Here is a 12,265-nt window from a genome sequence, read left to right on the forward strand (position 1 = left end):
TATAATATATATAGATGATGCAGCACACTGGGCTGAGCCTGAGCAGTGCACACAGATATGGTATGTGACTGAGTCACTGTGTGTATCGCTTTTTTCAGGCAGAGAACGGATATATTAAATAAACTGCACTGTCTGGTGGTCACTCACTATATAATATTATGTACTCCTGGCTCCTGCTATAACCTATAACTGGCACTGCAGTGCTCCCCAGTCTCCCCCACAATTATAAGCTGTGTGAGCTGAGCAGTCAGACAGATATATAATATATATAGATGATGCAGCACACTGGGCTGAGCCTGAGCAGTGCACACAGATATGGTATGTGACTGAGTCACTGTGTGTATCGCTTTTTTCAGGCAGAGAACGGATATATTAAATAAACTGCACTGTCTGGTGGTCACTCACTAGTAAACTCTCTGCACTCTCTACACTTCTACAGTACTCCTCCTAGTCCTAAGCTCCAGTAAATCTCTCTCTCTTATAATCTAAATGGAGAGGACGCCAGCCACGTCCTCTCCCTATCAATCTCAATGCACGTGTGAAAATGGCGGCGACGCGCGGCTCCTTATATAGAATCCGAGTCTCGCGATAGAATCCGAGCCTCGCGAGAATCCGACAGCGTCATGATGACGTTCGGGCGCGCTCGGGTTAACCGAGCAAGGCGGGAAGATCCGAGTCGCTCGGACCCGTGAAAAAAAACATGAAGTTCGTGCGGGTTCGGATTCAGAGAAACCGAACCCGCTCATCTCTAATATATATTTCACATATTGGTTCATTGATGGCTGTGTTTTAGAACCTATTAGATGAAAATCTGCATCCCCAAATTTTCATTTAGGCCTCGAGGGGCCAACGTGTCCAAACGCATGATCCATTCGCATTCCCTCTGTAACAGCCTAGCAGATCTATCACCACCCCTAAGTAATGGGGGTACATGATCTATGATACGATAACGTAAGGCTGACAAATTGTGTCTAGCCTCACAAAAGTGTCGAGCAACCGGTTATATACTGGTGCCCGTACTGATAGCTGCACGAATAGCCGTGCGGTGTTGAGCCATACGGTCACGAAAAGTAACTTCGGTTTTACCAACATACATTTTTGAGCAAGGACAAATAATGATATACACCACAAAGCGACTTGTACAAGTTAAACGGTGTCTGATGGTGTATTTGACACCTGTGTGAGGATGGGTAAATGTCAGCCCTGTCAGCAGATATCCACATGTGGTGCAATTCGGGCATTTAAAACATCCGTTTTTCGGTTTACCCAAAAAGCTTATGTTCTCCTTTTTGCCCATATTTGAAACATCATTATGTACCAAATAATCTCTCAAGTTCTTACCTCTTCTATAGCAGGTCATCAATGATTTCTGGCTGCGCTGTGTGTCAGTAGTTATGCACAAAGGAGAGCAATATTGTATTTAATCAAAAATGCAAAAATAAAATCAACATAAAAATTGGTATCAACACACCTATATCTGTCTCAAGTGATAATTGCCTGATGAATCAAAAATATAATAAAAGTTCATATTGCACAGTTCAAGAGAAATTCAGTGTGGTGCAATTCCAAATGGTTATCTCATATACGTCACCAGGTAAGTCGTTGGAAGCATATAGTACCTCTCCGAATGGGCTGGTAAAGATTTAGCCGAGCGTCCCCGGCTAAACAATCCTGCTTTGCCCAATGTACTGCTCAGTGGAGGGAGAATCTAAATGCTGCCTGATGATTAGCACTCATCACAGCGAGGAGATGAACGGCAGCCTCCTGCGGAGGAAAGGATAGTCCGGCAATAGTCACCAGTAGCTGCTACTGGTGACTATTGCCGGACTATCCTTTCCTCCGCAGGAGGCTGCCGTTCATCTCCTCGCTGTGATGAGTGCTAATCATCAGGCAGCATTTAGATTCTCCCTCCGCTGAGCAGTACATTGGGCAAAGCAGGATTGTTTAGCCGGGGACGCTCGGCTAAATCTTTACCAGCCCATTCGGAGAGGTACTATATGCTTCCAACGACTTACCTGGTGACGTATATGAGATAACCATTTGGAATTGCACCACACTGAATTTCTCTTGAACTGTGCAATATGAACTTTTATTATATTTTTGATTCATCAGTCAATTATCACTTGTGACAGATATAGGTGTGTTGATACCAATTTTTATGTTGATTTTATTTTTGCATTTTTGATTAAATACAATACAGGTTGAGTATCCCATATCCATATATTCCGAAATACGGAATATTCCGAAATACGGAATTTTTTGAGTGAGAGTGAGATAGTGAAACTTTGTTTTCTGATGGCTCAATGTACACAAACTTTGTTTAATATACAGAGTTATTAAAAATATTGGATTAAATTACCTTCAGGCTATGTGTATAAGGTGTATATGAAACATAAATGAATTGTGTGAATGTACACACACTTTGTTTAATGCACAAAGTTATTAAAAATAATGGCTAAAATGACCTTCAGGCTGTGTGTATAAGGTGTATATGAAACATAAATGCATTCTGTGCTTAGACTTAGGTCCCATCGCCATGATATCTCATTATGGTATGCAATTATTCCAAAATACAGAAAAATCCGATATCCAAAATACCTCTGGTCCCAAGCATTTTGGATAAGGGAGACTCAACCTGTATTCACATATCACACGTTTGCTCTCCTTTGTGTATAACTACTGACACACAGCGCAGCCATTATTGTTGTTTTAGTCTGTCCTTCCATTCTTCACATAGTGGTCACGGCAAGCGCAGTGTCTCAGCAGTTCTTAATATTTAAATTATTCATATTAGTTAGGCGCTGCACTAGTAGTGTTTTTTCTCATCAATGATTTCTGGTTTAATGCAACCAAGTCCTTATCTGTCTCTACTAACGGCCACAGTTCTTCAGCCTTCTTTTTAATAAAAGGGCTTAAATGTGTATATTTATTGCACCAAATGTGTCGGTTGGAATTTTTGGTGTGCTTCCGAGATCTAAATAACTCATCTGGGGGTACAGCTAGTGCTTTAGCTCTGGCCTTGGCCAGAACTGCTGCACTATAGCCTCTGTCTGAAAAGTTTTTCACCATCACATCTACTTGTTGAATGCCTAATTCCCTGTTCCTAGAGATGCGCAATGCTCTCAGGAACTGGGAGTATGGTAACGCATTTTTCAATGATTCAGGGTGTGCACTACTTGCCTGAAGCAAGTTGTTTCTGTCTGTGGATTTAACAAACAGGGATGGCAGCAATCTACCATTCTCTTTTACCAGGGCCACATCCAAAAAATTAACACTGTTGGTATCCAAAGTGTAAGTAAATTTAGCGGGACAGTCGCTCTTGTTGTGGTCAGCCATAAGTGTCACAAATTCAATTTCAGTACTTCCCCATACAATGAGAAGGTCGTCTATAAATCTGAAATAGGCCATCTCTTAGGCCAAGTACATCTGTTATCAAAAAAAAGATGTTGTTCAATTTGAAACAAATATGAATTTGCATAAGATGGGGCCACATTGGACCCCATCGCACATCTAGATGTCTGAAGGTATATGGCATTGTCATAACAGAAGTAATTACGCGTCAACATCAATTCCAGAAGTTGTAGAAAAATTCTACTGGAGGTCCTGTGTACAGTGGATTTCCAGTAAGCAGGGATCTAGCCGCCTGTATACCTGCATCATGTGGGATGCAGGTATACAGGCTACAAACATCAACGGAACAAAGATAGCAATCTTCAGGTAAATCAGCAAGATTCTTTAATGACATCAAAAGACTGTTTGTGTCTTTAAGGTAGGTGGGTTTTGCCTGTACACAAGGTTGCATAAGAGTATCTAAATACGTGAAAATAGGTTGATACAAAGAGCCTCTTGCCGAAATGATCGGACGCCCAGGAGGGTTCTGGAGGCTCTTATGGATCTTAGGTATCATGTACAAAAGGGGCCTAATAGGCCACTGTACTACTAAAGCTGTTTTCAATTCTTCAGAAATCCAACCATGTGTGCATATATATAAAATATACCATCACATACAGCACATTGCACAAGCAGTGTGTGTATATATAAATATATATATATGTACACACACACACACTACATAGACATACAACACACACACACACACACACACACACACACACACACACACACACACACACTGTACAGTAGCATACATGCATGCAGACAAAGCATACATACATGCAAACAGCAGACATACATACATACATACATAGCATACATGTACACAGCATACATACATACATACATACATACATACATGGCATACATACATACATACATGCAAAGAGCATACATACAGACATACACAGCATACATACATGCAAACAGCATACACACACACACACACACACACACACACACACACACACACACACACACCATACATACATACAAACAGCATACATTCACACAAACAGCATACATGCAAACAGCATACATGCATACACACACACACACACACACACACACACACACAGTATACATACATGCAGACTGCATACATACACAGTACACACACAGTATACATGCACACAGCATATATACACAGTATACCCACACACATACATACATGCATAAACACATAGTATACATGCAACCAGCACACATACATACACACACACACACACACACACACACACACACACACACACACACACACACACACACACAGTATACATACATGCAGACTGCATACATACACAGTACACACACAGTATACATGCACACAGCATATATACACAGTATACCCACACACATACATACATGCATAAACACATAGTATACATGCAACCAGCACACATACATACATACATACATACATACATACATACACACACACACACACATAATATACATGCACACAGCATACAAACACCTATTAACAGGAAACACAGTCCCTCATCCCTGCACCTATATACATGGTTGTGTCTGTGTTGCCTTTGTGCAAAGGACCTGGACGTGACAAAACAAGTGGGCAGGAGACAACTTCCACCCTTACAGCTCCTAAATGTCTTCTTCGTTCTCCGTTCGTTTGGGGTATTTTTTTTTTCTATGCAGCATTGGACGCTCGCCACGCATCGGGCTCGGTGTCTCGCTCCGCTCCGCTCGCCACACTTTTCTATTCCAAATAGATTGTGACATGGACCCAGGGGGTTATGGGAAAGGTCCTCTGCACGAAGAGAATCTAGACGCTACCCTATATACATGTTAGTCACACAAACAGTGCTGGCCGGGTGAGGTTCATGCTGTACTAATTACGGCAGCAATTCATTTTAGAGTGCCCCTCCTTTACCTCCTGACAGACTGTACAGTATGTAAGAGACATACCTTGCTGCTGCAGATTCACTGTGAGTGCTGAACACCGCCCTGGCCTCACCCGACTGTTTCAAACAAGCCCCGTGTATTGCCAGTGCCTGAGAGGAGCTGCTTGCTCCGCTGCAGCTCCACCTACAGGCAGCCAGCAGTTAGCTTCTCACTGTCATACGGACAGTGTAAGGAGCCGAAGAGGAGCCTCTCCTTCTAAAAAAAAAAAATCGTCCGCCAGCGGCGATGGATCGGCGGCCAGGGGGGGTTTCTAGGTACTCGGAACCCCCCCCCCCCCTTCCTGCGTGCGCATGTGGAGAATTGTAACCGGTAGATATCAGTACTATCTCCTGCATTACATAGTTAATGAATTGGTTATAACTAAATAATTACAAGTGGACATGAGAAGTAAAAAGAAGTTACGTGATGATGAATAGTTACGTGGTGATGATGATGATGAAATGTGGGCAAACATTTGTATACTTTAAAGTTAATCCTTGCTGTATGGAAATACAAATACCTATTTTGATGACACTTTCCAGCAACATTTTTTAAGCACTTGTCACAAGCAAATACATTTATGCCTTCTTATTTCACCTGTTCCCCATTAATATACAGTAATTTGTAACCAAAATGTAAACTTTGTAGCAACATTCCGGTATACTGTATGTGATTATTTGCTATATTCCTTACAAGCATAAGTGTTTCTATAATGGGTGCAAGGTGGGGATCAGTATGAAATCCCGCTGGACTGGATCCCGGCGGTCAAAATACCGATACCGGAATCCCGACCAGCACAATCCCAACAGGGGTGGTGAGCGGAACGCAGCCCCTTGCGGGCTCGCTGCGCTCGCCGTGCTGTGGGCACGGTGCCTCGCTACGCTCTGCACACTATTTTATTCTCCCTCTATGGGTGTCGTGGACACCCACGGAGGGAGAATATGTTGGGATTGTGCCGGTCGGGATTCCGGTGTCGGTATTCCGTCCGGCGGGATCTTGACAGCATCCCGCAAGGTGTGCAGTCCAGGGGAATCCAGGGCGGCCCACAGGGTGTGCGGTCCAGGGGGGTCCACAGCGCGCACCCTGCACTTATATGTTATAATTATCCATCCAGAGTCCTGCGGCGTGGCACTGCTCTGTAGACACAAATCACTTTGAAAATGGCCGCCGCAATGGCCCTTTCCGAGTGATTTGTGCGTGCGCACTGATGAGGTCCCCAGGAACAAGCTGCGGGTGCATTTGCTCCAGAGACCTTCATATGTGCAGTAGACTCTGGCATAATGCCACAGTCTACTCGCTGCTAGAGAGGACGGAGCCCGCATCGGAGGCTGCACTCAGGCTCTCTCCTCTCTTTAACCACTTGCCTGGAGCGACCATACCAGCAAGTGTCTTATCTGACCTGAAACTTCCCTCTGCTGCTGATGAAAGAGGGACCAGAAGGTCCCTCTGCCTCCATGCACCCTTCCCCAGTGTTTGCCGTGCTGCTGATCAGCAGTTAAGTGGTTAAACTCCCATCAGTTAAGTGGTTATTCGTTAGTTAAGTGGTTAAACTCCCGTCAGTTAAGTGGTTATTCGTCAGTTAAGTGGTTAAACTCCCCTGCTTGCATGTAGAATTATTTAGAACCTCAAAATTTTAAACACCTCAAATAAAATGTAATTAACATTTTCGTATTAGACCTTTCCTAATAAAATTTCAAAAAACGTTCCCTTTTCATGCAGTATATAGATGCCAAACAAGTACGGTCATCGACACCACCATTATATATATATAGATGTTGATTTTTTTTTTAAACTTTTGAGGTTTACGTTAACTCATAATTATTTTGTTCATGATAACCAGTTTTACATTCAACTAACGGGCTGTGCGATGGGGTCCTGTGTGGCCCCGTCGTTCGCCAATTCGTACATGTGGGCGGTAGATAAAGAGCTCTTTCTCAGCCAGCCAACGATAATAGTAGTGTTGTATCTTCGTTATATAGACGACCTGCTGGTAGTTTGGTCAGGGCCACAACATATATTGGAAGAAAGGATTGATAAAGCTAAATATTTATCTTATATAAAACCCTTTATGAGGTCTAAGAACACTGTACGCTATTCACGTATGGAGTACCGTAAGGGTACGCATGTTGCGTAACAATCGCTTAGCCGTGGTCGAGACGCTCAAGCGTCACGTTCGCTCACGGCCAAGAGATCACAGGCAGGCACGCTATTGGCTGCCGACTAACGTAATGATTCGCTATAGCGTAGCGGACGCTCGGGACCACGAGGAGATCACCAGCGGCGCTGACGCTCACAATGTTAAACCTTTATATCTTAACCATAAACAATGTAATATGCTGTAAAACCTTAGTGTAGAGATAGGGTGTAGATGCAACACAGTGTAACCTTATTAACTTAAAAGCTGTTTGAGCGTCACCGACGCTCTGAGAATACTTAACACTATAAGAAATACACAGATACCGTGCTTAGGGTCCAACGCCTTATATATATATTATGAATGTTATACTTGCAAAAGAATTAATACAATACAAGTCATACACTACAATATAACATAGACTACCTAACCAGATAACTACACAGGAAATACAATACAATACTATTACGTTTAAGAGAATACGAGAGAAAGAGGAGAAGAGAGAGAGAGAGATATGGCCCACAACAACAAGAAAGACAATATGATTGCGGAGAAAAACTTACGCACAAAGGGGAACGATCGCATGCGCCTCTGGACATCCAGCTCCCGATTTTCAGCAATGAGAACCGTTGAAGAGTGAGAGCTGGATGTGATCGGCTTGTCTATTTATGCCCCACACACAATACAATTCAATGGTCCCTACAATCTCATTGTTCATTGGATACAGGAATTCCTCCTCGCATTATAACAAAAGGTCATAGGTTGATTCATACAGGTGGGCTGTGACGATTTCCAACTGCTCAGGTGGGTGGGAAACTAGGTTTCCCGCCGCATGGATAAGTAAGTGCAAATAATAGTAAATGGACATAAACTTCTTATGTCCATAACTATTCGCACGAGCGATTAATCCGCTTCAAACCAACACCGGAATATTGCTAATTAAATACTCTTCCGATGGATACTAAACACCACTGTATTACTCCTGTCTGACCCTTCGTAACAAACAAAGAGGGATTTCTCTGTCCATGAACATTCTACATTAACCAAACTTTCAGATTCTATCAAAGGGACCATAATCTACAAAATACATTATATGGTGAAAATATGTAACGAAAGAGTCGCCCGCTAGACGCATACAGTCTCTACCGTAAATGCCCATACAGTGCGCCTGCGGGTGCACGCGACTGCGTGTATGCGCACGCACGGGAGAGTGTACGCATGCGCAGAGCGGACATGTATGAGGTGCAAATATGGCAGTGTGCATCGTGATATTTTTCTGACTTTGACAGTCCACCCTTTGGCAGTCAACAATAACTGCCACTTCCTAAAACATTTCAAAAAGAGAAAAATATATGTCAGGGGTTAATACATTTACATGGTTGGGTAGGGGAGGAGAGGAGAAGGTAGGAAAAGGGTATGACCTAGTGAGATAGCAGAAGCATGTGTGTATGAATCCGTGTTTGGGGGTCATGTATCATCGTGCCGTACGTGTTTTAAATCAGGCTTCGAGGCATTGCGAAGTATACATTTGAATTCCTTCTTATCCCGTGGTACGGGTCTGTGGATGGGCTGTCAAACTTTACCAAGCTCTTTTCGGCTGTGGTTGTAACAAAATGGGGAGCACATTTTAGTTGATGATACATGAATGGGGGAATATGTGATTGCTGATATCTGTGCCTGTATTCCCTATCGACTATGTGTGTAATTACCTGAAGGTTGTAGAGATGAAGAAAAGACATAATTACGGTAAATGCAGTGGTATTCTATGTCAGGTAAATGAACATTTGTCGGTTGAAGTCTTGTTCGGTGTCTGTTGAATGCAGTCTTCTTTGTGCTTTTGCCAAAAGGCGTGTGGGCAAAAAGCTTTGTCAATGTCCATAGACTTACAAAAGTGTTGGGCTAGCGTAATTTTAAAATTTCTAGGGAAACTGGGGGTCTATGGCAAAGTTCATCAAATATCTGTGTATAAGGTTGTCAAAACTTCTTCTTTAATCCATCAGTTGTCTGTATACAGGATCATCAAATTCCTCGTCCAAGTGGGTCTTTTTACCTTGGAGAAAACGGAAAAACAGGTGAAAGAAACGGACCGTAGAAATCGCATTTTCATCACATCATTGTTTCTACATTTGGGTCATAAATCAAATCCATTGGAATTACAATTTCCTCACTCCTTAAACTCATCACCCTGGTACTTCGTTTACACTTCGTTAAAGCCTGACCGCATCTAAATATCAAGCCAATCGTTATGATAACACCTAAGATACATAGGAGAAACTTCCTTACATCCATTATGACTCCTTGAGCCCATTCTCCTAAACCGGAGAACCAATTTCGCGGGTTCAACCATGACACCCAACTAGTCAGCTCATTACTCACAGCAGCAAGGGTGAGATTGTGTCTCCTGCGAAATTCCCACTTCAATTGGAGAATATCGTCCATCTTTTGGTCTATGACCTCGACCGGGTCCTCGGTACTATTTGTAATATATGTGCAACATTTCACGCCGTACTGCGTTGCCAGTGTGACACAATATCCACCTGTCACTGCCGTGAGATAATTGAGAATCATTCTATGCTGAACCAGTTCTGTTTTATAAGCTTGAAGTTCTCTTCCAGTATACCTAAACGTGTCATCATACATTTCTGTGATATTGTCTAACAAATTTGCGAGCGCAGATATGTATTTATAATTCAACACTCCTCTGGCGGTGCGAGTGATGTCTAACGCGATTAGAAACTGAATCCCGGTGGATTCATGGATCATGTCAGAGGCCGGATGCTCTGTTCTTTCTATCAGGTGCCGTTTAACTACGTGCTCGTAATGGGTGTGAGTATAAGGAGCTTGGGCAACACGGTGTATATCTTTCATTTTGGCATGTGATACAGTCATTACTTCAGGCAATACTTTTCCAATATAACACAATCCTTCAGAGTTTGGGGCAAGCCACTTATACGCCTTCCTCCCGCATATGAAATATGCATCATCGGGGAGAACATATGGGACGGAGTAGGACATAACCATATTACACATCTTCCATGTGAAATTTCCTAACCCTAATTCTCCTATCTGTCTAGTACACGTATCAGCTTGTACGATATGTGCACAGTATCCTGGTGATACCTCTCCAACTCTCGTAATCCTATTTCCTAGGGTATACCTATATCGGAAAGATTTTCCTCTACTGGCTATGTGGCGTATAAGCTCTGTATCTGTCGGCATTCTATCTGCTCTATATGAAAAGGTCATGGTTTGGTTACTCCATGACACTTCCCAATTTCCCGGCTTTCGGGGATTGGAAATGTTAAAACATATGAGGGATCTATCCACATGATATTGGTGGAGCTTCAAACTAGGAGGACTGGAGATATTAAACCTCCTGTCCACCGGCCTCCCACCACTTAGCTCAAGTACCTCCCCTATCGTTAAAGGAAATGGTACTAGTCCTGATTTGCTATGACCTTGAGGTACTTGAGAACATACCCAACAATCTGTTTGATTTAGCACACTACCCACTAAGGAGTGATAGTCACTCAAGGGATGCTGGTCCATGTGGATATTAAAACTGGATTGGCATTTCTTGATGCACCCATCCTCAACTACATTGTCACAGAGCCTACAGATACAGTTTTCTTCAGCTAACAATCCTTCACAATTCCTTCTATGGTCAATGCTATCGGATCGTTTTCTGATACTCGCCTTTGCTTGTTGATTATGTTGTTCTCGGAAAACTACGCCTCCATCTCTGTCATCAGAACCCATTCCAGAACCTCTCTCGACCTCCATGGTACTCTCGCCGGAACAGACTGCTCTGGTCAACATCATGGTCAACAGGAAAATCCGGATCACAGTCTCTTGGGGCAAGTCCATCTTATAGGAGGAAACGAAGAAGAATGAGAAGGGGGAAAAATAATTTGAGGGAGAGGGGATGGGAAGTGGAGAAAAACAATAAAAGGGAACAGGGAATCGACAACTGCTTTTGATCTTGTGATTCTCAATGCTCAGGTGCCGCCTCAGTCCTCCTGGAACAGACACTCCAGTGATACAACTTCCTCTACCGTCTGTTCCTTATCACGGGACCTCTCTGGGTCAGCAACCTTCTTACAATGGGACGAATGAACCCAAGTCTCTCTCTCGGCAACTTTCAATGCTGTAGTGCTAGTCAATAAGACTTGGTATGGTCCTTCCCATCTGTCAATAAGGCAACCTGAGCGTAGAAAATTCCGTATCATTACATAATCCCCAGGTTCAATGTCATGACAATTACTATCTGGTAAATCAGGAATCACCAACTTCAAATTATCATTTTGATTCCTTAGCTGTTTACTCATGTTAATCAAGTACTTTACAGTCACTTCATTGTTACACTTCAAATCATCCTGAGGGTTAATCATAACATGCGGTTGTCGACCAAACAAGATTTCAAAAGGAGACAGATTAAGAGGGGACCTGGGAGTGGTTCTGATGCTGTACAGTACAATGGGTAAAGCTTCTGGCCATGTCAATCCTGTTTCTGCCATAACTTTGCTCAGTTTATTTTTAATAGTGCTGTTCACTCTTTCCACCTTCGCACTCGCCTGTGGACGGTATGGAGTGTGCAGCTTGCTATCAATTCCCATCAACTTACACATTCCTTGAAAGACATCACCTGTAAAATGGGTACCCCTATCACTTTCAATTATTCTAGGGATACCATATCTACATACAAATTCCTGCACAATTTTCTTAGCAGTAAACATGGCGGTATTTGTGGCCGCAGGAAATGCTTCGACCCAATTTGAGAACACATCTATACAAACAAGTACATATTTCAAATTTCGACAAGGGGGTAATTGA

Source organism: Pseudophryne corroboree, chromosome 4 (assembly GCF_028390025.1).
Source record: "Pseudophryne corroboree isolate aPseCor3 chromosome 4, aPseCor3.hap2, whole genome shotgun sequence".
Classification (NCBI taxonomy): Eukaryota; Metazoa; Chordata; class Amphibia; order Anura; family Myobatrachidae; genus Pseudophryne; species Pseudophryne corroboree.